This window comes from Thermobia domestica, chromosome 3 (assembly GCF_964235325.1).
Source record: "Thermobia domestica chromosome 3, izTheDome1.hap1.1, whole genome shotgun sequence".
In the NCBI taxonomy this organism is placed as follows: Eukaryota; Metazoa; Arthropoda; class Insecta; order Zygentoma; family Lepismatidae; genus Thermobia; species Thermobia domestica.
The window spans coordinates 341,946,435-341,973,074 of NC_137456.1; the positions used below are offsets into that span (position 1 = coordinate 341,946,435).

General features: G+C 37.6%; 1 protein-coding gene across 8 annotated transcripts in view; it reads left to right on the forward strand.

Moving 5' to 3' along the window:
* The window catches only part of Eip74EF (Ecdysone-induced protein E74), an 876,410-nt gene that overhangs the window by 210,960 nt on the left and 638,810 nt on the right, over window positions 1-26,640 (forward strand). For all 8 annotated transcript variants that reach the window (XM_081752849.1, XM_081752850.1, XM_081752852.1 and 5 more), the window contains one exon: window positions 19,704-19,733. The gene's annotated coding sequence lies outside the window, so the exon portion shown is untranslated. The remainder of the gene's footprint in view (window positions 1-19,703; window positions 19,734-26,640) is intronic.

The following is a 26,640-nucleotide window of genomic DNA, read 5'->3' on the forward strand; positions in this document are numbered from 1 at the left end:
GGCCAAGTTGTTCGCGCTTCACGTAACAAACCTGCGCGAGAGTGAACGTTCTCAACTCTTGGGGTAGGTAGGCCGTCCCTTCCCAAACGACCTGTGGATGGATCGAGTTATATCAGCTGATTCCGCGCGACTCGGTTGCGAGACTTTTTTCCCTTCTTTTTTTAATATTTATTTTGACACGCGCCTACTTGATGGTACGCGATAATTCATTGTTTCTTCCTTTTTTTTTTTCGTGGTGTTCAAATGTCGTAAAATAGTAATATTGAGGAGTGATAATATTAGTTACCTCTATTTTATAGCTCGTACAGGGCATCAGCAATAGGCCAACAACTATGCAGAATCTTTACTGAGGGACCCAAAAAATAATGTATTTATTGCCATTGTAAGTGCGAAACCAATCAAGTTCGCTTTATGATATTACACATCAGGACCGCAATTTACAAACATTTATCTAGTAATATAAGAGTATTTCTAACACTGACATAAAATACACTGGGGAAGTGTTTATCGGCCTTTACAGCATATTATTGTGCAACAATTATGTCCTGTTGGTAAATGAGAGGGGCAATAATGATTTTAGGGGTGCTGTGGAGTAGAAATTCCTTCCTGAAGGTAGAAGTACCTCGTGGCTAAGCGGTTAGCGTATGCGCCTTTGGCGTGGGAGACTTGGGTTCGATCCCCTGCGGGAGCTCATGTCGTTCGGATTCCACATTAATCAGTAGGTCCACATCTTATATACCCTCGCTACTGAAAGGGACGCTAAACTAAAAATCCAATCCTTCCCGAAGGTAGAAAATTTCCCCCATCAGTTTTTTTCACAGTACTACTTTCAGCCTCTGTATATTGAAGGACCCTTCCCCCCGAGGAAAATTTTCTGCAATCATCACTGAAGATGAATGGTTGAAGAAAGTGAATGATTATGGAAGAAGTGGTGGAATGAAAGTGCAGAAGGAAATCCGACGAAAACGATGTTGTCCACCACAAACTTGCATGGTTAAGATCGAACCATGGGCATCTTGCAGCCGAGGCAAGCGCTCTACTAAATATATGTGTAAATTAATTTAATTGTCCTACTTGTATTTGCTGATAATATTCGTAAAGAATGGGATAAATGGATGTGATCCATATCTAATTATTCGGCAATAGAAGGTTAATGTTACGCTTCAGTCGCCTTTATTCCTAGGTTTCCCCAACTACCCATTCTGTAGAGGCTGGATAAACCCTAAGCCACTTTGAAACAAACATAGAAAGAGAAATAGCCCCTGCTCCCGGCGATCGAAACCAGGCTGTCTAGTTGGTATGTAGACGCCATATCGATTATGCAACCGCGACTCTTGATAGCGAAAATATGAATTAAAAGGCGTTTGGTTTTAGCCGTGTTAAATGACACAAAACACAAAATGGTTCCGAAAAAAAAAAAATACGAACGGCCTACAAAGAATATTCTGTTAGTGTGAGTGTTTCGGGGTTCGATCCCATGGTTGTGTGATAGTCCTACATCGTGGAGTAACTGAAGATTTTCTTGAATTATTAAGAGGCATCGAAATCCGGTCTTGAAAGCCAAAATATTGGCGTTAGTAGTTAGTGCAGATCACGCATTATTCTGTTGAACAAGTGTTATTTGGTCTACCACAGTTGTCATGGGTCTTTAGTAGCAAATAGTTTATGTCCTGTAGATCAAAGAATTCCGTTCTCAGGCTGTTAGTAAGTACTAGCACAAGCGAACTCGAACCCCATTCCATAGTGAACTCGACCTCAGTGAGATTAGTGAACGCTATACATGGAGCGAGCGTGAATCTCATTGAGGTTGGGGAGTCGAAGCTTAACGGAGTACCATGCTGAGATAGGGTGAGCCTCAACCCACCTAATCCCCAACAGCAAAATGGCCATCTCTACTATAGACAAATGGAGTCCGAACTCCTACCAGGGAGCTCCGTCGTGGCTAAGCGGTTAGCGTACACGCCTTTGGCGTGGGAGACCCGGGTTCGATTCCCGGCGGGAGCTCATGTGGTTCGGATTCCACGTTAATCAGTAGGTCCACGTCTTATATAGCCTCGCTGCTGAACGGGACGTAAAAACTCAAAATCTAAATCACTCCTACCAGGAACTTAAACCGAGCTCCTTCGTGGCTAAGCGGTTAACGTACGCGCCTTTGGCGTGGGAGATCCGAGTTCGATTCCCGGCGGGAGCTCATTTGGTTCGGATTCCACGTTAACCAGTAGGTCCCGTTTTATGTAGCCTCGCTGCTAAAAGAGACGTTAAACTCAAAGTCAACTCAACTCAGGAACTTAAACCAGAACCACGAAAGTCACAGGCGAAGACCCTTTTCTCTTGTGGAGCTCACGAAAACATTGTCGTGTTGCCGTTTTCGAAAGTGATGTTGAAATCACAAGAGCCTTTGATATGAAACCATTCGCGATAATGTAACACAATATAAATGGTTGACGATAGTATGATGTGGCATAATCATACACTAAACGTATAAGATCATAAGTTGCTCGTATTGAATCCAAAAGGTCATATGATCACACTGTGGTTATGTTACATGCTTCTGGCTGTATGTGAGTGTAGGCGACCTCTACACTTTGCATTTCACCCTGAAATTCCTAATATTGTTACTCACATGGCGTCCTCCTCAAATTCTCCAACTTTTCTTTTCATTTGCCTTGAAGTTCTTGGGCTTAGCGTAAAAGCCAAGATGGGTGGTACTTATAACCTCGTTACAATTAAAGTTCACCTATCTTCATAGTGTCTACTTACAAAATTGTTTTCCATACAATCAAATTTTTCTTTAGCGTTAATTTTTGCGTCAGTAGTTACAAAACAGAAGCCTTTCTTCGTAGTATTTCAATAGGCAAATATATATATTTTCTTGGAATATTTCTTATTGTTTTACAACATGTCTGACATATTCTTAAAATGACGAAAGAATATTTACACTATATTCCAGCAGTTTTAGATTCAATTCCTAGGAAGCCATTTACCCAGGCACAATTACTTAAAGAGCAACTATTCTAACAGAATATTGTACTAAAATACCGTATTTCTTTATTATTTATTTATTTAGAAAAAGTAAATACATCTTTTTACAAATTATCTAAACTGAGTCTCCAATCAACGGATACAATACTAATACAATCAAATTTTTATAATTATCTAGTTAGACTCACGTCCGCGTGGACCCGGGTTCGAGTCCCGGCCGGTGCTTCTTAATTTTCGGCGTCCACCCAGCGGTGTGAGGCAAACTGGGGCATCACGTTAAAACAAGACGTGACTCCCACTAGGTCTAGAAAGCTCCTGATGCGCCTCTTACGGACAGGTCCGCAACTAGAGGGGGGCTGGGGGGCCTGCCCCCCTAAATTTTTCGTGGCCCCTCCAGACCTTAACACAAAATTCTATTATTAATACAAAAAACACAATTTAGCTATTGGTAAGAGAATGTTTAAGAGTCTTCATCCCGGCGAAATTAAAATACCGCTAATTTTACAGTAATTATGTGATATCTTCAAATAGATAAAAGATAATTGAAATATGGAACAAGAGCGCCATAGACAATATTATTTTGCGTGAGGTACCGTTATCACAAGTCACCTAGTGGCTTTTCGTTTTCAGCTGTTTAAAAACGCGAAAATAAATGCCGATTTTCAAAATGGTTGGAAATCGAAAGCAGATAAGTGAGTCGTGATAACGGTTTCTTATGTAAAATAATATTGTCTAGGGCGCTCTTGTTCCACATTTCGATTATCTTTTATCTATTTGAAGATATCACATAATTACTGTAAAATTAGCGGTATTTTAATTTCGCCGGGATGAAGACTCTTAATGACTTGGTCCCCCCAAACATATTCATGCCCCCCCAAACCACTGTGGCTGGTTGCGGGCCTGGTTAGGGATAGGGAGTCGCAGCGCGCTGACCACGCCGCCAGGCTAGACGTAGTTCAGCCGGTCACTAGAAGATGGCACTGGAGTAGGCTTAGGCCCACAAAATGGGTTGTTACGACAAGTGTTTTTCTTTAAGACACAGTAATGTAATAATACTAATACTTTCTGGTTTCCAAGTTAATTAAACATTAGGAAAAGTAGTCCGGAACATAAATTGGAAATTATTATATACAGGGTGACCCAACAGTAGGTAAATACCCCTACATATTAATCAAGTATAACATTCTAGCTTATAGGTTTATTTGTATCGGCTGTTCCGAGCTTAAGGTATAAGTAAAAAGACATTAAGAACAAATAATAAAGAAGCTAGGTCTACCTGTTTGAAAAAATGAAATCTTTGAGTTTTACGTCCCACGGTTATGCTGGTTAGGCTAAAGGAGACGGTGATGATGAGTAATGAATGAAATGGTGGAATGAAGAAAGTGGGAGGAAGCGGGAGAACCCCGACAAAACCCACGCACACGGTGTTTGTCCACCACAAAGTTCACTTGGCGGGGGCTGGGATCGAATCCGCGACCCCAAGCACCAGAGGTGAACGCTCTACCACTGAGCCATCGCGCCCCCCCCCATCTGCCTGTTTGATAACAATAAAAAAAACATATGAAATACAGTGAGCAGATCAGTGCGGGACTGAATACCTACTTTTGGGCCACCCTGTATAATGACATTGCGGGAAGAAAATTCAAGAATACTATCCTCAATTGTTTTTAATGAAATTAAATGAAATCTTCAGCTTTACGTCTCACGTTTACACTCCTTGAAATAAAGGAAACAGATTATGCTTATTGAAAATGAGTGATTATTGAAGAATTGGTGTAATAGGCATAGGTGAATAGACAGAAAAACCCCGAGAAAATCCACAAACACGATGCTGTCCACTACAAATCCACATAGGGTAGTATTGAACCAAGGACCCTCGCACCAGAGTGTCATATCATATCACTGAGCCACCATTCCTTTTGTTCCTCTGAATTTATAATTGATTTAAATGTACGTATAAGAAATATAACTTTAAATGCTGATCTTTGACACTATGTAAAATTCTCTTATTAATTTAAATAACCTCTTCCCCAATATAATAATCTTAGATCCGTGTGTGTTTCTAAATACTATAATAAAATTGATCTTACTCTCTTTAAAATATAGCATTTCGTATTTCTCAAATATAGAACTCCTGGACATTTCTATATTTAGTCAGGATAGTCTCGGATTTGCACAATCCTTTCCCCCCGCGCCCAAATTGTTCAAAAATTTTAAATGTCTCGATTTCCCTGCTGAACATAAGTTAATGTAATTTGTGTGACGTTTAAAAAGAAAAATACTGCTCTTACTAGTCGACGATACTCAACCGACAAGAATAATCTACTCAGTCTCTCACTTTTGGTAAGCTGATATTTCATCAAGAACCAAACGCATAACAATGAATTTGTTGTAAATTTTCATCAGGTTTCTTAGCCTGGGAGCCTTACTCATATATAAACTGTAATATTTCAGTAATTTAAACAGCAGATCCTGTCTCTTATAGCTTTGGTGCTGAAAAGAAACGTTAAATTCCAATTAACCAATCAAGTAAACTAAATTTGTCTGGCGCTATTGGCTGGCGGCAAAATGGCGAGTTTTTATTGGCTGCCCTCTCGCCGACCATCATGCTTACTCCCATCGCGGATATTATTGGTATTTTGACCACAGTTAAGGTCCTGTTCATTGACGTTGCTTCCCCAATTGCACTTCACGACACTAGATGAACACCAAAACTGTTTTGTTTCCACTGGGAATTGAACCCAGCACATCAGAAGCAAGTGAGCTGTCCAATTAGCAACACGAGAACATAATACCCACAAGAAATGTTACAATAACACGTAGAATTGACTATTTTACCCTCGTTTTGACAGCTTAGTGGCAAAACATTTACTATTTGTGCGAGGCGATTCTTGCTTAATTCCAGATTAAGATTCTCAATGCCGCGGCTGTGAAGTTTTCCTAGGATTTTCCCGTTTTCTCTTATTCTCTTCCTTTAATCAGTCCCTTTCTTTACAAATAAATTTATCTTCAATGCATTATAGTCTAAAATCGTATAACGTTAAGATATTTGCTGTTCGGTAGATGTTAAAAAAGACTACAGGATCTCTTTGCAGTTTGTTGTTCACAATTTAGCGATACAAAAACTGAAATGGCCCTGATAGAGCGGGGAGTGGAAAGAGAACCAGAAAAAAAAGTTGGACTTGCCTCACCGAGGTCATTTGTCAAATGACGTTGAGGGAATTATGGTCTTGATACAAAGGTTATTGAAACACAAGGATACAATCGCCCTCTCTTCTAATGATTCTGCCATGACCAAATTTCAGTTCTGTTTCTTCTGATAGGCGATGACTTGAGATCGTTCGGGGCACGTGTTAGCAGGATTCACTTGGGCAATTTGAAAGCCTTACCGTTCAATGTCAGATGTTATTATAATCTGCGATGAGTTAACAGAGCACGAACGTATTGAAGTCATTTTTATATGAAGGCCTCCAGGACACTTGCGCGTATGGTCTGAAATAGAAGTTCACGTAAAATTATGTAAGTGTAGTCATATATATATATATATCTTCGGCAGTGGCGTACACAGTATTCCATCAAGGGTGGGTTCAAACACCCAAGCAGGATTTTTGTATATACGTATATCGTAATATGCTAAATGTATGTATTTTTTCATAATATCTTGCTGAAGGGAGGAGTTAAAACCCGGAACCTCCATTTTTCGTACGCCACTGATCTTCGATAAACATCGTCGCCATATTTTCCCATTATAACTAATGATTTTTTCTTAATAAAATATATAAAAAAAACTTCTCCTCCAGAACAAATGGATGTGGTACGAGGACATTGTCTTAGAAAACGGATGGAAACAGCACCGGTGTTTCTAAGCAATCACTCATCCAAGCATTGACCAGACCCAATGCTGCTTGACTTCAGTGATTGGATGAGAAGCTATATATTCAGTATGATATGATCATTAAATCTATCAAAACGAATTGGAAACAGAAAGAAAAAATATACATATACTATACATACATATATATTAGATTTCGCATACCGGTCTTCAAATACATTGATGCGTTTTGTATGTGTGAATATAAGTCAGGAACGAACCCATGTGGGGTTCAACCGGGTCCGGATTCATCTCCAAAAACTTCCTAACATTCATTTGCATATTTACTCAATAACACTATAGTTATTTAACAGGGTAATGACTGTTGTAAAATGAAACTTTGATCTTACGTTTCATCTGTACTCTTTCTCTTATAAAAACAATCTAGTTTTATAATTTTTTTCTCCTGAAAATATAGGTGGAAATATTTTACAATTATTTATCGGCTTTTCAGGTGCAGAATAATATCCGTTCAATACTACATAGACGTGGGGGCTTGTAGTATTAGACCCCCCCCCTCAACTCTTGGACCTATTCCAAGAAAAAATTTCTGGTTACGCACGTATCTGGAAGAAATACTGCTACAAGCGGTAATCGAACACGAGTCGTCCACTCTAAAAGGAGATAACTCTAAACCATATAGCCCTAAAGGAGCTCCAATTATGGTTTTATTTCCTTATATAGGGTACGGGAGTCCTTTCTGTACAAGGTGTATACAAGAATACCATGAGCTTTTTTTTATTATGATGAAACTAAGTCAAGGAGTGAATGACCTATCAACCGCCAGAAGCGTCGAGTGTGAGAGAGAAAGATTGCTTTACTTCCGGTACGACGTGCAATTCAAAGTATTTCTTTCTCTTCTCTTCCGGTTAAATGATTTTCTGCTCTCGGTACACTACACCATTTGTATTCACAATTTCTGGTTAGACTAGTTTTCGTCCTTTTCTTCGACTCTTTCACCTTCACTTGTTTTACTTTGTTTTTTATTACGTTGTTTCATACGACTCTCGTTATTTTCTTCGGTATAACGAGTATGGACCTCAACCAACCATGGGTAACTTGAAACAGATGCGCTTTTACAGATAGCAAAATAAAATAATTTCTATTTGGGGGTTAGGTTAGGAAATGTCGGTGTTAAGCAATTAACTAAAAAATAATAGTTATTTTTCAGGAAACATAGAGAAAAACGATTCAAGCAGATGAATGCAAAATCACTGCACCGAGATTTCCAATTTGGTTTTAAAATTCTTAGCAAATTAAAATTAAGAAGTTAATAAGGCGTATAGTCCTCCTCGAAAAATAAAAATAAAATATTTGAGTTTAACGTCCCACTATTATGCCTGTTAGGCTAAGGCATATGATGACTCAAGCAAGTGAATGATGATGGAAGAAATGGTGGAATGAGACAGTGGGAGGAAACATGACTACCCGAGAAAACTCACGAGTACGATGTTGCCCTTCCGTTGGGAATACTCTATACTTTTGTTTTTACTTTAAACCGTAGGTCAACGTCTCGTATAACCCTAGTACTGAAAAATAGCTTATCTTCCAAGCTAATACACCAAATGAAAAGTTTCGAAGACAAAGAAGAGAAATCCATTGATAATTTATCTTGAGAATTTCGGAATTAAAAAAACAAAATCAAATATTCTGTGTCAAATGAACATGATGTAGTGTTATTACCCGTTGACATGTATTTAATACAACAATTGCGCTTCACTTATGCAACATTTCACTTTCTTCGGGGGGTCAATGACGTTGACTTAAAACAATATATAAAAAAAAGAATGAAACAGTTTTATTTTTATTATTATTATGAGTAGGCGGAGTTATGTGTACTTTCCTATAATCTAAATTTCTCAGAATAAAAGAAAGAAGAAAAAACGAGGTATCATTGTATTAAGTGTTAGCATACGTGTGCGCACGCGCCGCATCGCTCAGAAAGTAATTACCGGTCATGAACTTTGTGAAGAAAGAAAAAAAAACGGAGAAACACTTTCTCCGCATCGTAAATCAAACAATCTCATCTTTTTTTCTTTGTGCGTGTGTGTGTGTGTTTTTAACTAATCAAAGGCCAAAATCTTATTTTTTTAATTTTTCAATTTCATCACATCAAAATACAATAGGGAAAAATGTCATAAAATATCATGTAGTTCTCATACCGTTTAGTATTGACATTCCAGGAATGAGAAAAAAAAGTCTTTTAAGTATTTTTCTGTACTGAAAGGATTAATGAATATTTTTACAGAGACAACTTTCCCTTTTTCTAGATTGATTCTTAAGTAGCGTTTCTGTTTGTCACTCTTTAAGTTCTACACGGATTGATCATTCTATAGTGAAAAGTCAAATGCTGTCCTTAAATCTGTTAAGACACTGGCACAATTAATCGGTCTTTCTTGCCCTCTCCCCTTGACGCTCAGGTATTCACCGAATAAAATGGGCTTCAATCCTGCTTTACACTGGATAAAGCTGCAAACTATGATCATATCCTGGATCCGCCGCTATATATATATATATATAGGCTTGCCAGATGTCCCAGTTTTCAGGAGTCGTCCAGGTGTCCCGGCCGGTTTCGGTTCTACTCCCAATTAGACGGAGAAATTTAGTTTCTAATCGCAAAGTTGTTTAACAACTTCTAGCGCTTTTTCCATTATCGTTTAGTGACATTTTAGATCTACGATTTGGCAACCTTTGTTTTTCTATAAGTTGGCATCTATAGTCGTACATCGAGTCATCGTGTTGTACTGTATGTAATAGAGTTACTAATAGTTGATGTGTGTTTCACATGATTACAATACCTAAAAGACCATGTACGTTTAATGATGAGATGAACAATGATAATTTCATTGTGCGTATGTCTTGTTAAGTTGAGAATTTATTACGAGAATTTTTGATAAAATATTGGCATTAACGATGTCCCGGTTTGGAGCTTCAGAAATCTGGCAATATATACTGTGTACCTAGAATACCCGTTCTTTGCATGGAGAGAATACGTTTCATTTTGGACCTAAAATGCACCAAAACTGTCACTAATCAACTTAGGGACGGCAAAAATTATGAATTCGACACTGATATCGATCATTTTCAATTATTTTTACATATCTCCCCCTCTCCTAAGTTGCACCATCAAAGTGAAATGATTTTTAAAAAATCCCAGGCCTGAACCTCATATATGTTGAAAATTTTATCCAGACCGGTAGGATGGTTCAACAGTTATTGAGCCTTATGCAGAGTCGTTTTGACGCGTGATTAGTGCCATACTAAAGATTCCGAATAACAAATGTTTCCTACAGTAGTCAGACCTTTAGTATTACGTTAACCATGTGTCAAAACGACTCTGCATAAGACCGATTAAGTCACAAACATAGTCACTTCCATTCTTGTATATATAGATATACACATACGTCCCGGTTCAGCCAGGAATGTCCCACATTTACATAATGTTTCCCCAGAAATTGTTCAAAACTCGAAATGTCCCGGTTTCCCTCCAAAACACAAGTTATTATTCGGTAGTTCATGTGATATTTTGAAAAAAGCTCTTTTATTAGTCATGAATACAATTGATAAGTACAATTTACTCTCAGTCACTCACTTTTGGTGAGTGTTGACCTATTATTTATGTAATTCTGACATTTCAGAAAAATGCAAGTGCATAATGATGAATTTATTGTAAATTTTCATAGGGTGTCCTGGTCTTTTAGTTTGAAAATTTGGGAGCCCTAAGTCTCCCCGGTCCTGAGCCCACGAAGAGAGACGCACGCGGGCTTTCTGACCCCTTCAAAATTCTGATTTTTCTGTAAATTTAATCTAATTTTAGGGATAATTTTTCCAATTTTAGTGTAATTTATCTTCGTATTGAATTTTGGAACCCTTCCCAAATAAATTTCTGCGTACGTGCCTGTCTATGAAGAACTAACACCGGTCCAAACGGTATACACCCAATTGGGAAATACATAATCAGCATATCGATACCCAATACCAATATTTTTTAGCTTTCAACAGGAGGTAGAATTGTTTACGAGACGGGACGAAACAATTTTCGTGACAACGTAGAAAATGAAATGAAATCTTTAAGTTTTACGTCCCACGGTTATGCCGGTTAGGCTAAAGGAGACGGTGATGATGACAGATGAGTGAAATGGTGGAATGAAGGAAGTGAGAGGAAACGGGAGAACCCCGAGAAAACCCACGAGCACGGTGTTTGTCCACCACAAAGTCCACACGGAGCGAGCTGGGATCGAACCAAGGACCCCAAGCACCGGAGGTGAACGCTCTACCACTGAGCCACCGCGCCCCCCGGTGACAACGTAGATTTCTTTTCCAATGGAAACAGATAGTTTCAGAGACCAGACATTTTTTCACTACGCACTTTCGAGACGAGACATTTTCAAATCATATTTCGTGCACATCTCTCTCTCTCTGTATGCATCCAAACGAAATTTGAACTTTAATTTGCGATCCATCCTATTCTACCCAACAAAACATTCTAGGACGTGTGTGACAAACTTTTGATCCAATACAGTATCTTTTAGTGTTTTAGAGATTTTCGTTCCATATTTGAATATTTGATAGATTTATTTCTGCCAGCCTTAATATTACCTATCGTATTATTTTGTTTTCAGTTAAAGTTTAGTCATGTATTCGAGTTCAATAACACAATACAAATTTTCTCACGTAACAGTTCGTCAACTATTTGTAAACAGAGACTATTTATCAAAAGCTTTTTTTTTTCCCTTTCTTAATGTTTATAAACAAATCTCGAACAATTATACAGTTATTTACACAACAATCCTGAGCTCACCTGCTCCATATGTCAATGACTTTACAATCCATAATTGTTAAGTTGAAAGAAAAGTTTTTACAAACATAATTCTTATTGCCATGAAACTCTTCGTGGTTTAAGAATCAGACAAATAAAGGTTGATATAACAGGAATTACTCGCTTTTGTTCAGTATTCAAGTGTGAATACTGTTTTTTTTAATGTGTTATATACACATGGAGAAGTTAATTTGCCAACCTGGGTGCACAAATGCTTCCTTTCGAAGTCATAAGCTGCCGAAAACATGAAAATGTATACTTTAAAGGTCCAGAGCTCCAAAACTATGGGACCTACCGTAGTCAGGTCAAAACTTCACGTAGAAACTACCTGTAGTATGTGCTCTATCCAAATATCAATGTTTCACAATCCTGTGGTACTTTTGCAACAATTTTTATAGAGGGAGTTTACCTACGGGCATGTAATTTGAAGTACTTAGCAACTACCTTTATTAAAATTGTTGCGGAAGTACCTTGGGATTCTGAAACATGTATTTTGGGATAGCGAACATATTAGTTCGTAAGTGAAGTCTTGACCCGACTACGGTAGGTCCCATAGTTTTGGAGCTACGGATCTTTAAACTTAATTTTTTTTTTTCATGTTCTCAGCAGCTTATAACTCCGGAAGGAAGCATTTGAGCATCTACGATGGTCTATGCTTTTTGTCGTAACTTGGTGTCAGGAATCACCTCCCAAACGTTGTCGCTGTTGGATTGAAACATCATATATTGTATATATGCGGTATGTAGGTGATGATGAGAAATGAATGAAATGGTGGAATGAAGAAAGTGGGAGAAAACGGGAGAAAACCGAGGAAACCCACGCACACGGTGGTTGTCCACCACTAAGTTTACTTGGCGCGAACTGGGATCGAACCAGGGACCAGAAATTCTGATCGAGATTGATATTGCTGAATTGTGTGATATTTCTCTCAGAAGACCAAGAAGGGAAGGGAAGTCTATAAAAAATTGTTATTGACTACAAGATTTCCCGGTTCTGATCAATTTTTTTTTTTTTTTTTTTGTCTTTTTAACATGCTCAATATTTTACGTTGTGGTGAGGTGAAGGTAGCAGTAAATGCCTGGAAAACATTTTGTATACGAGAATAACAAGCTAGTATATTCTCGTCTGTGTGATTGCACTGCTGAAGGTTATATACTTGTAAGTAAATAAGCACAAACGTGTTTTCTGTATAATGTTTTATTACTTGTACCTAAAAAGATAATAATAGAAGAAGAATATATCAAAATCAATGTCTTAATAAATATAGTGGATGATGTTTATAAGTGAATGATGACAAACACAATAATAACGCATATTCTAGAGTTCTGTTTTCGAAGGTTGAACAATATTAAAAATTTACATATTCCAAATGAAAAACAATCCAACGTAATCATCTGTAAATTGGCGTGGCCCTGCGTAGCGTAGTCGCTAACGTTCTCGCCTTCGGTGCGTGCAGTCCCGGGTTCGATTCCCGGAGGGAGTACTCGGTCGAAAGAAAAGCTTTTTCAAGCCATTCATCCTGAATGAGGTTTTCATGGGTTTCCCACATTCACATCAGACAAATACCGGGGTGGTACCTAACTTATAGGACCCAGGACGCTTTCTTTCTTCCCTTTCCTCGGATAGTGTGCTCGCCGAGGGACGTCATCCCTCAAACGTGAAGGTCTAAATGGCCATAGATGCCAAAAGCCCAGAAATCCTAAATCTCTGCTTAAATTGATCACAGTGGAGCTACATTCAGGTATATTAATGTTAACCTACGTATTGTACACTTCCAGGGAAGCAAAGATTGCCAATTGAGATTTGGCCAATTTACGAAGTAGTATCAGTATATAATCATAGCGTCTGATGAAGCCAAGTAGATAGTTGGCGAAACTGTCAATAAAATATTTTCACATCAATAATTGATTTCCTTTCTTCTTCTTCTTCTTCTTAAAAAGACATTTTAAAAATAGATGTCTATACATAAGAGTACAGACAACAAAGAATAAACACTCTTTTCTTATCTGACGCGAGTAAAGGGAAACAAAAATGTGTTACATAATTTTCCCTTTATTTCAAAAAACTCTCCATTTCATGGACACACGTTGTCTAAACAGAACGAAAAAATGTAACGGATTCTTAAGTATACGTAACTGATATGGCCTTGAAGCTGTTTGATACTGTTTATACCTAATACTTTCTTTACATAGCAGTTCTTGTCACTTTTACCAGCACAGTTCCGTTTGAGTGTTGTTTGTGTTCAATATTATTGAACGTGTATATTTTTTTTTTGTTTTTATAGTGATATTTACGTAATAATCTGTGGCAATATTGCGAGAATATCTTTAGTAAATCCTTATGTAAAAATAACATTGAGATAATCTTAAAGTTGCCAGGTCCTTCATGGACAAAATAGAAAGATGTTACGATTCTTAGGGAGGAAAAAAACGGAAAATATGTGATATTCAGAATTTATATATAAGAAATATATCGGGTGTTCAAAAGATGGCACCTGCCTGACACTTATTCTACAAGATAAAATAAAGACGAAAAAATATATAATTCTATACCTTTCGGGCAGGGGCGGATCCAGGACGGACTTCTGAGGGGCTGTAATACTGCTACTTAGAGCTACTTTTAAGGGCTCCAAACTCTGGGATGGGTTTTATTTATATATATAAAATAAGAAAGTTTCCTCTTCTGGGGTGGGGAGACAATTGCCCAACCCTGGATCCGCCACTGCTTTCGGGTTCTCGTCTGGACACGCGAATGGCACTACGTAGCAATGTCGCAGATAAAGAACCACAGAGATCTACCAATCTACAGATGGTAGTTAAAATCTATAAATAGCAACACTAGCACCATCTATTAGTGTAACAATCGATATAATTATTTGATGGATTCGTGGTTCGGATTCCACGTTAATCAGTAGGCCCACGTCTCATATAGCCTCGCTGCTGAACGGGACGTTAAACTCAAAATCAACTCAACTCAACTCGTGGAACAATGCTGATGGTTCTAAGTTAATCTTGGGTATTACCACATAGTGAAATTTTTGATTCCGCTAGAGGCTGAAGGGGGCCCCGGAAGGCATACCATTACAAAGCATTTTCACTTTATTTTGATCTGTAGAATAGCCCTCTGTTGTTCATGGGCGTCATTTTTAAAACACCCGATATATATTATTTCACATAGTAACATAGAATAATTTTGGTTTGAAATTGGGAGAGTTCCATTAAAGATAATTGCAAACACATAAAACTATGTGACAATTCTCAGTGGGGCGCTCATGTACTTCGAATCCCACGTTAAGTTCTAAATATTCGTCTCTTATAGCCTTGGCGTTGAAATGGACACAAACTCAACCCAACTAACCAAGTATATTACACAAATCGTTGTTAATTTCATTTTAATGAAAATTTTTACCTCTTAACAGTCCGACATCCTTGTTTACACGTTCAAAAATTCCTCGCAGGGCATATCGAAATTCACAACCATTTGGAGTTCTGTTTTTGTTAGTCGACAGTAGCTTTTGTTCCTGACATCAGTATATTCTGCTTTTATTAGTTCACGGGTAGCCTCTGTTCCTGACATCAGTATATTCTGCTTTTATTAGTTCACAGGTAGCCTCTGTTCCTGATATCAATATTCTGCTTTTATTAGTCCACGGATAGCCTCTGTTCCTGACATCAATATATTCTGCTTTTATTAGTTCACGGATAGCCTCTGTTCCTGACATCAATATATTCTGCTTTTATTAGTTCACGGATAGCCTCTGTTCCTGACATCAATATATTCTGCTTTTATTAGTTCACAGGTAGCCTCTGTTCCTGACATCAATATATTCTGCTTTTATTAGTTCACGGATAGCCTCTGTTCCTGACATCAATATATTCTGCTTTTATTAGTTCACGGGTAGTCTCTGTTCCTGACATCAGTATATTCTGCTTTTTATTAGTTCATAGTACCTTTTGTTCCTGACGTCAGTGTACTACGATCAATCGAAACTGTGATATGAACTAGAGGTGTTGACAGACGAAGGTTAAAGTGCTAAAATCAAATTATTGTTAAACACAAGGTAGAGATGTTTATACGAGTAGAATTTGAGGAGTATTCAAATAAATATATAAATGCAGATGTTAGAAATATTTTGGAAATATTCAAATATAAATTAATATTTCCCAATATTATTTATTAGAGGGCGTATGCTCCTTTTTCAATGAGGAAATCCGTTTGATATGGTCATATTCCTTTAGGTGTTAACCGAACCACAGTAACTACATTAAGAAAAACAACCATATTTTATTCCCAAAAGGATATGAAGGCCAGGATAATAATTACAAGGTTCTTGGGTGATAAAACTACTTACCAATATTGTGCAAAACTAATTTCGTGATTTTAAAAAAAAAAACATTTTTATCCTGTTTCTCGCGAAATAAGATGAAAAACAATTGCGTTGTTAGCGTGTTGAATTAGATAGAGAAATTCAGCCATAGTCTTCATACCTTTATTATTATTACTGTTAGTACAAGACTCTGCGACCAAGGAAACTGTACTTGGCTAATACCTGGAGACATTGCAATGCGTTTTCTCTCTCTTGTATAGAAGGGTTTCCTTGACTGGGCGAACCGATTTGCCTTGAGTGAACAGCATAAGACCACGACTAAACGTCTGAACTCAAGGTCCATAGCCGATCGCATTGAAAAACCTCAACAGCGCACGTAGTCTGCGACACAGAACTATACACTGTGGTTTTTCTCTTCTTTTTTCCTTTCTTTATGTTTTGTACATTTTCTCCGTCTGTAATGGATTTGTGTATGTATGTATAAATAATCACTGATTTCCTCTTCTCGAGGTAAGCCTATAAGTTGATAAAGTAAACGCCCTGACACTGCAACCCGGATCGGCACATTCAACCAATGTTGAAGACGAGGCAAGAAATGTCTCGTCTTGTTTTGAAAATTCGAGACGAGACGAGATGTGTGATCATCTTTATTGCCTCGAGCTCCCTCGTGGCTAAGCGGTTAGCGTACGTGCTTTTGGCGTGGTAACCCGAGTTCGATTCCAGGCCGGAACTCATGTGGATTGGATTTCACGTTAAACTGAAGGTTCACATTTCATATAGCCTCGCTGCTGAAAGGGACGCTAAACTAAAATCAAGTCAAATGAAATCAAATTATATCGTTTTCGAGACAAGAATCCAGGCAGAACAACAAGTCACTCGAACCTCGTGGGTGACACTAGTTCACTCAACTCTTAGATTTCAGGATTCATAGTATAAAACCTATAATAAATTCATAAAGTGATCGTACAAACACAATGAAGAGTATTTATCAACGTTTAAAGATACGCCAGGCATTACACAATAGATATACTTCAGTAATAAATATAGTTTGAATCTTGTTATATCACACTCTTTGCGGACCTCTAGTAACGTAGGATTATGCTAACACGTAGATGAAATTAGGTACAACTCAGGGCATAAATTTTGTACATTAAATTTACAAAAACGAAATGAGAATATTTTGATTTTAATTTGAGTTAGCGTCCCTTTCAGCAGCTAGGCTATACGAGAGGTGGACCTACAGCTTAAGGTGGGATCCGAATCACATGAGTACCCGTCGGGAATCAAACTCGGGTCTCTCATACCAAAAGCGTCCACGCTAACCACTGAGCCATGAAGGGCGCATGAGAAAAGTTTTCGAAATGAGACGAGACGAAAGTTCAAGAAAAATTAAAAGAGAAGACGAGAAAACCTTATGTCTCGTCTCATGGGCCACACTACATCCAACCCCATGATTCCTAGTTTATTAGACTCAAACTGTAAAGAATATTATAGACACTATTGACAATTTTTGATATCTATACCGCAGCACAAATATTTACATTTTAGAATGTGACTTGACATATTCTAGAAACATCCTGGGAATATTTTATGAACATTCTGGGAATAGATTAATATTCGTACAGGACTAGAAATTGGGCTCTATACCCAGGCTTTCTTCAAGAAAATTTTGGCCTGGAGATGGGGACAAAAGCATAATGTGACGGGGCTGAACTGGAATGCTATTAGCAAAAGGACGTCCCCTGTGCAAGAGTGACATTTTATCTGCAGGAAAGAGGGGCGTTTGACTATTTCCGAGAGGGGGTATGACACACTGTCCGTAGTTATAGCTACAGTACTTTCATGTAGTATCAGTTGAACTTAGTAGTTTAGTCGCCAGACGAAGTAATATATTCTAATTAGGCTTTCGTGTCTCATGTAATTGAATTCTTCTTTTTGGAGAACGGTGGCTCAGTAATAGAGTGCTTACCTCAAGTGCGTGGGGGTCCCTGGTTCGATCCCGCCCAAGTAAGTTTGATGTGGACAACATCGAGTCCGTGGGTTTTCTCGGAATACTCCCGTTTCCTCCCAGTTTCTCATTTCACCAATTCTTCCATCATCATTCACTTGCCTTAATTATCGCCTCCCTTAGCCTCAAGGGTATAATCGTGGGACGTTAAACTACAAGATTTCATTTCAATGGTTCTTTTATTGGTACGCATGAGTTTCAGTTCGATTTCCCGATAGAACCATTCAATTTTTGGCATTGCTCTTGTGTCGTGAAGCGTTTTGGGGGAACTACTTAAAGAAAAGGGTAGTTAAAACTAAAGAAATAACAATTTCATCATCCAGTGAAACGTATGCTTTCTGGACCTTCGTTGACAGTTTCACCAGGAAATGTAGTCATATACTGTATAGTTACGAATGTTTAAAATTTATTCCAATTTCAACGCTCATTATTTACTATTTTCTGAGGCGGCGGGAGCTCATGTGGTTCGGATTCCACGTTAATCAGTAGGTCCCCGTCTCATATAGCCTCGCTGCTGAACGGGACGTTAAACTCAATTCAACTCAACTCAACTATTTTCTGAGGAAGGTAACGTTAATTATGTTAGACTGGTTTTACACTATAATTTTATTTTATATTACTAGACCCCCTGGATACGGGGCTGGTCCCGTTTAACCTGGATGCTGAAAACCCACGTGCATTCTCAATAATCAATATCAATGAACCATAGATATTACAAGACATGTAGACAAAACTCCTGAAACAATATGAGCATCCCCTCTCTCCTCTTGATGAAATTCTGCGTACACCACTGCTTGCAAACATTAGGTTACCATACCTACGAAAGAAAGCAGACGAGAGTGAAGGTGATTGCTGGTAATGATGCTGCAGGGGGAAAAGTTAATTCCAGTGAAAGTTGCTTGAATTACATCGCGTTAACTTAACTGTGACGGAATAAGTGAAACCCTGGATAATGCACTAGTTATAAAGGATTCCGGATGTAAAAATATGGTCATTTTTACCTGCCAAACTTTTAGTTCTATATCCGTTAAATGTACCGTTTGGCAAAAGGAATGGGGTTACATGTCTGTTAACAGGATACTATTGCAAGTTATTTTCTGACGGTGGAGCGAAACTAATTCTGCATTTTGGGGGAAAGTGATTTTCTTCTGTGTATACTTAAGAAAACAATTTTGTTGACAAAAATTGATATTATGCTGGACGCAGTTTTTTTTTTCTGAACTAGTATTTTAGTGCAATTTCCCGTATGTAGAGGGGTTGTGGTTGTACACCCAAGAAGCGGGTATGCATATGAGTATCCACACAAAACCCGTAGATCACATTCAAAGCAATTACGAAGCATTGTCATGTATTCCACATATCGTCGTTGTAATAACCAATAAGCGTATCTCAAAATTTGCGTCATTGTAATAACCAATAGGTGTATCTCAAAATTGGCGACTTTCAGTTAACACAAGGTACTTTATATGATGTTACTACGTATATTTACTGATCTTTTCTATCGTTTATATTTCGACAATTACTTTAGGGAAAGAAATAGCCTCGCTGCTGATGCCCCCATTAAAACTACAATAATTAATTTAATAATATAACTCAAATCGAATATACATTGCTAATTAAAAATTTGTATTATTATACATTTCTAGATTAAATTTAGTAGACAAAATTAATGAATGCTATTTTTTTCTTGTTTCAGGGTCCGAATAGACAATTATAATCTTTCAAGGTAAGTGTTAACTCTTTATTTTCTTAAAATTGTAATCGTCAATAACTATAGTTAATGATTGGCGATTTATTCCTTGTTAAGGTAGGAATGTATATGTAATACACTAGAGTTCCGAAAACTCGGCCTAATGTAGACCGAAGGGTGGCCCAATTTGTGAAAATACCGGGTTATCAGGAATGGGGTTAAAAAAGAATAAGTACAAGTGTTTCCTCAGAAAATACAGTACTGTACTTATATATATTGATTGCTTGAGAATACAACAGAGAATAAACTGCTCAATTACCCTTAAACAAAGGAAAAGTACGTACTTTGTGAAGGCATAGAGCCTTTACTATACATGGAAATGAAAATTAATGAATATACACTGTACATTAATTTTACCTAATAAGACAGACCTCAGGAAAATACTTGAACGGGTCTGAGCGCGAGTTTATTTCGCCCTGCCAGGGTATGTCCAAGTTATCCGGATTGCTGGGTTATCGAGTGCCGAGGCGGGTTTATTTCGCCCTGCCCGGGTATGGCCAAGTTATCCGGATTGCCGGGTTATCGAGTGCCGAGTTTTAGGAACTCCACTGTATTAAAAGGATAACACTTGGTTGTGCCTGTAATCAGCTCTAGGCTAATCCAAATCGGGTTGACATAGCTTCTAAGTATGGGATATCCAAGCTTGTTTATACACTACAATCATTTAAAATTACTTTAATTTTTTTCTTTTCGATAAAAATGTTCAGCATGTTTAGGCACGAAAAAACTCACCTGACTACCTAAAGCTCCCTTGCAGCTAAGCTGTTTTGTCTTCTTGTCTCCGATTACAGAAGAGCCGGATTCGAATTCTGGTTGAGGCCGCTAATTTAGATTTAACGTTCAACTGCAGGCTCACATCTCATATAGCTTCGGTTCTAAAATAAGAACATTAAAAGCTGCAAACAAACAACAAGAAATTTCACGCCCTGTAACAGACGATACATTGAAGGAGATTGCACCTCACAGAGATAGTACAATGGGATTTAAGGGAATTTAATATTGAGAAGCTGTGGGGTTAACGTGATCGCTTTTGAAGTATATGATACCGACACAATGGTTCAGTGGCAGAGCGCTTACCTTTAGTTCTACGAAGAATCATAGGTGTTCAATCTCAGGCCATGCAATTTTATAGTGGACATTGTTCTGTTGGTCTTCTCTGGGCTTTATCTCATAAATTCTGGCATCATTTGCATTTTGACACTCAGTTTAATATATACAAAGTACATAGTATAAAATGACTTTGAATGCTTTGCCCAATGCCATCATGTAAATTCAAAGAAATGAAGATTTTACTGACACAAAGACAAAAGAGGTGTGTTGCTTTACACTCTTCAATATGGGGTAGGCTTGATTTAATCTCCAAATTGCATTTTTTCTGATTGGTCTGGTATATACTATCACCTAATATGAAAATAAAATTTCGATAACTCTATTATCATTCGATACTTTCATCTAATTTGGTACACCTATGACTTCCGATCTGCAAAATAATACTGTGTGGATAAAACATCCCTAGCATCCCTATGGGTGGGTGCGAAGGGGGTTACATCTTTACAACCCCTAACAAGTTAGGCAACACTTCGTAATTTGAGAAGATGTTGGTTGCCTACACAATGGTGGTAACATTTTCATTGAAATGAGTATCTTACGAGGAGAAGGGGTTCAAATATTTTTCCATAAACATATTTTCCTAAAGCGAAGGACGGGAATTTCAGAGGGGCAACGCCAAATGGCTTGACATCGTCATTTATTCCACTCCGTTCCTTATTTTCAAATATTTTCATAAACATTTTAATTCCTGTGCGAAGAATAAGCATTTCAGCTAGTATCGGTATAATCATGTAAGCGGATTTTGACGTTACACCAGAAAAAGTTAATTCCACTAACTAATTGCTGGTCACCCAAACTGATGCAAAGTTAATGACGTCATAATTGCTGGACATCCCAATTAATACACAGTTAATGATGTCATAATTGCTGGAAACTCAAATTGATGCACAGTTAATGACGTCATAATTGCCGGGCACCCAAATTGATACACAGTTAATGACATCATAATTGATGGACACCCCAATTAAGTTAATGACGTCATAATTGCTAGACACTCCAATTGATACACAGTTAATGACGTCATAATTGCTGAACACTCCAATTGATACACAGTTAATGACGTCATAATTGCTGGGCATCCAAATTAATACATAGTTAATGACGTCATAATTGCTGAGCCCCAAAATTAATATGCTATACAAAAAGTCTAGGCAACATTGTTACTTGATGTAATAATGTAAAGGATGAACATGTTTTACTGTAACTGTTGTAGATTCACAAAGACTCTTATGGGTCAGATTCAGAAGTTATCTTACAGTGGAAGTTTCTCAAAGCATCTTTTGTTTTTCTCTCTTTCTTTCTTTCTTCCCTATCTGTTGAATATGGAACAGTCCATTGAATATAATTCCTTTCTCCGTCCGTTAACTCCTGTTGATGTTATTGTGGTTGAAAAGACGTGAAGTACCTTGTGGACTGGTAAATACAGCTAAAGCTCGCCGTTTTTTTTAGATCGGTGAAAGTTGACGCCTTGAAAAGTGTATTCAGTAAATCTGGGTCTTCAATATAACTTCTTCGCTGAATATGTCCACTTTCACTGCGAGATTCACTCCAGCGCAGCAAGACTTTGAGTACTTTGCTTCAGAATATGCAACAGGCCTTTCTTACAATCCTAGCCATTTTTCACAACTTTTGCGTCTACGAGAAGCTTGTATTTGTCTACCAAAAGCCCCAGATCCCATTATATGCTCAGTGGTGCCCGATATTTTATTTATTTAAGAAGAAGAACACAACAGGTTATTCTACTCAATTACAGTGTTCATATCAGAGTTACATAGAATATCTATAATATATTTGCGAAATTTATTCTAACATACTGTGTATATCCAGAACTTTTTTACATTTACTTAGTTTGTTGTACACTGCACCCATCCTCCACGTTGGTGACTGTTTTGTTACATTTGTTCGAAATTTTTTACAATAAAACAAATTCCCATTGCCCACACGTATGTTTCCATTGGGTACCCTGAGATGAAAGGCAGAGACCAAATCCTTACTATTTAATTTATTATTTAATATTTTGTACAAGAATATCATGTCATTTAATACTCTTCTGTGATTGAGAGACTGTGTTAAAATTTTCATTAAGAGAAGTACTATTTTTATATGTGGGGAAGATGCCTATTCTCTTGTACACCAGAAACCGCAAGAAATTTATTTTGAACTCTTTCTATTCTAATAGAGTCTTTCTTCGTGTGGGGGTTCCATATAATAGACGCATATTCTAATTTTGTTCTAACAAATGAAAAATATAATTTCAGTAAAACATTCGACTTATTAAATTCCCTTCCCATTCTCAAAATGAATCCGAGATTTATGTTTGCGTCATTTACAATTTGATTTATATGATGCTCAATCGATAGTTTGTTATCATATATTACACCCAAATCATTGACAGTTTGTTCCCCCTTTAATTGTTTACCATCTATATTATGTATTGATCGGCACAATTTCAATACTAATTCGCCGGGGCTAATCTTTTATGGTTTCGACTCGGTCTGGTCTCCGAGTTATGTTTCTAAAGAAACATATTTATTTTTATTCTTTGTATTTATCCTTTCCGTCAAATACTCGGATTGAAAATTAGTACAGTGGTAGATCTAGAAGGTAAAAACTAGGGGGCATCAAGAACTCAGACTATAATAAGTATATCATGAATTTACGATAAACTTTCAAAAATATATAAATAATAGCTTAAATTATTTTTGGTACTCAAGAACTGAGGGCTATTCCCCCCTCGGCCCCAGGGTAGATCCACCACTGAATTAGTATATCATAAAACAAAAACTAAGCAAGCAGATGCCTTACGAACATTCAGGATTCGACTGAAGGGTGCTTAATAATTACTAGATCTCAACTCATGCCCGCTATATTCTCCATATGTCTTGTACAGAGGGGCAATAGTCAAAATAATTCAAACAAATCGGAAAGATCAAAATTCCATTTTAATCCAAAACCAAATTGAGTAAATAATTAGAAAATAATCTGTGCATTTTTTTTTTTTTGTATATTTCATTGTTGACAGAATGTTTCTAAAGAGTGGAGTGAAATTAAATGCTTTCACCAATGAAACACGCAAAATATATACAGGATGATTATAAATGATCCACCGGGTTTCAAAGTGAAATATGTTGAAAACTATTAATACAATACAATTGTCCTAATGACGAAACGAAATAACATATTTGCAAGTTTAATTTCTCATATTCGTTATCTTGGCTTGTGGCGACAAGCGGCGGCAGAACAAACTTGATTTCCAAGATGGCGTCTATATATTAAAAAAAAAACACTCTGCATTCCATAGACAGTTTGCAACTGCACTGCTAGGTCACAAGAGCATTCTGAGATGGTATCGGGAGTTTAGGGACATTGTCTGCTTGTCTAAAGGTAACAGAACAATACATCCACGCGTTTCTGATAAAACAATGGAGCAAGTTTCGTAACTACCCCACAGAAGTCAAGATGGCGCGCCAATTTGATTTTTTTTCCCTTTAGAGTCATGTGAAAGACACAGTATATGAGCCATCACTACCAACAACTTAGGGCGAGCTCCACGGTGGCTCAGTGGTAGAGCGCTTACCTTTGATAAGTAGGGTCCCTGGTTCGATCCCCGGCTAAGTAAATCTGTGGTGGACAACATCATGTTCGCGGATTTTCTCCCACTTTCTCAGTCCATTAGTCATTACATCATCACTCTTTTTAATAATCTCCCTAAGCTTAATGGGCATAATCGTGGAACGTTATAGATGTGTATCATATGATGAAATGGTCACATCGAACCTGTCTGAAACTTGGACAGTTTTTGTATATTTTAATGTATCATTAGTTATTCTATACGTGATATATTTTTAATACAGGTTTTTACAGGGTTTTTTTCAAACCTGATAAATCATTTATAATCACCCTGTACAAAAAAGCACGGATTATTTAAATTTGTCTTTGAACAAAGTTTGAATGAATGAATAGGGATGCACACGAGACGAGACGAGACATAATTTTCTTGACAAAATTTGAGTCGAGACACACCTCTTCCAATAGAGAAATATACATTTTCCGAAATGAAATCTTTCAGTTCTACGTTTCACGGTTATGCAGGTTAGCCTAAAGGAGACGGTGATTATGAGAAATGAATAAAATGGTGAAATGAAAAAAGTGAGAGGAAACGGGAGAACCCCGAGAAAACCAACGAATAAAAAGTCCACACGGCGCGAGCTGGGATCGAACCAGGGACTTCAAGCAACCGCGCCCCCTACATTTTTTGAGTCGAGACCACATTTACAGCACATTTTCGAGACGAAACAGCCTCAAATCTTGCCCTAAGAATGAATGAAATGGTGGAATAAAGAACGTGGAAGGAAATGGGAGAAACCTGAGAAAACCGACGCGCACGGTGTTTGTTCACCACAACCCCCCCCCCTTTGCACGAACTGCCGCACCAGAAGTGAACTATACCACTGACCCAGGCCGGTAGCCAGCCCAAAAATGTAGGGAGGCCGGTAGAAGTTACGGGGGGCCCGATCCAACCATATTATAGTTCATTTGCAAGCCTACTGTGAAAATTTTAGGGGGGTCCGGTAAAAATTTAGGGAGGGCCCGGCCCCCGATATCCCCATTGGATACGGGCCTGCACTGACCCACTGCAGGCCCCGAAATGTGAATAAAGTTTACTTTTGTAAAGAATAGTAAAACCTGTAGAGCCCGTACAATCTGTCTTCCTGAAGTTACTCAAGTTAGCTTTTTGTTGAACCAAAAGTAGATGTGCACCTTTTTATTATGTAGTATATCGACCACTCTAGCAAGTTGGATAATGGTGACCAACTTTAAGACTTGTTTCAGTACACAATGAAACCCAAGCAAACTCTTTGCTGTAGCAATGAAGAAATGAATAGATCTTTAGAACAAAACGACCAGAGACAAAGTAAATATAATGTCCTCGGACGCCATTGTTCAAAAGACGAAGAAAGATTCAAAAGTATTGTGTTAACGTCTTTTTGTCTGTTATAAGGAAGAAAGTACTTCTGTAGTACGTATTGTAATAAAACATGAATTCGATTCAATACAAACAGTGTAGCTACTCTACACAAGTACAGAATCATACGAGAGGTTGTCACATTCAAAACTGTTTTTGCTCTGATAGTTTCTCGAGATCGTGGACTATTCTTTTGTCATCATTCGAAAGACATACCCAATGACTATTGTAGTTTTTTTTCAGTATTTATGTATTTAAAACAAAAACATTGAAACCATGCAAAAAAAAAAAAAATAAATAAATAAAAAATAAAATTATTTTCTTTCGATGCAATTTTCTTCAAGAAAATTATTCCCATTTCCTAAAAGGTAAACCCATTAGTGCAAAATCAGGTAAATGAATTAACCCAGATTTTCAGTCGCTATAAAATTTCCATAAACGTTTATTTTTATTTTGGGGGGCCGCGGTGGCTCAGTAGTAAAGCGCTCATCTCTGGTGCATGGGGTCCTTGGTTCGATCCCAGCTTGCGTTAAGAGGATTTAATGGTGGACAAACACCGTGTGCGTGGGTTTTCTCAGGATTCTGTTTCTTGCCACCATTTCATTCCTTTTTCATCATTACTGAATCCTTTAGCCTAACCGGCCTTACCGTGGGACGTAAAGTTTATTTATTTAAAAAAAAAAAAAAAAATGGTTGGCAGTCTCGCAGCTGAAGGAGTGGGGAACACGGTCATTAGCATAACTAGGATATTTTGCTAGGGGACATGAGCCCTTATTTCTGAGAATTGAACCTTGTCTATTGTCCAAT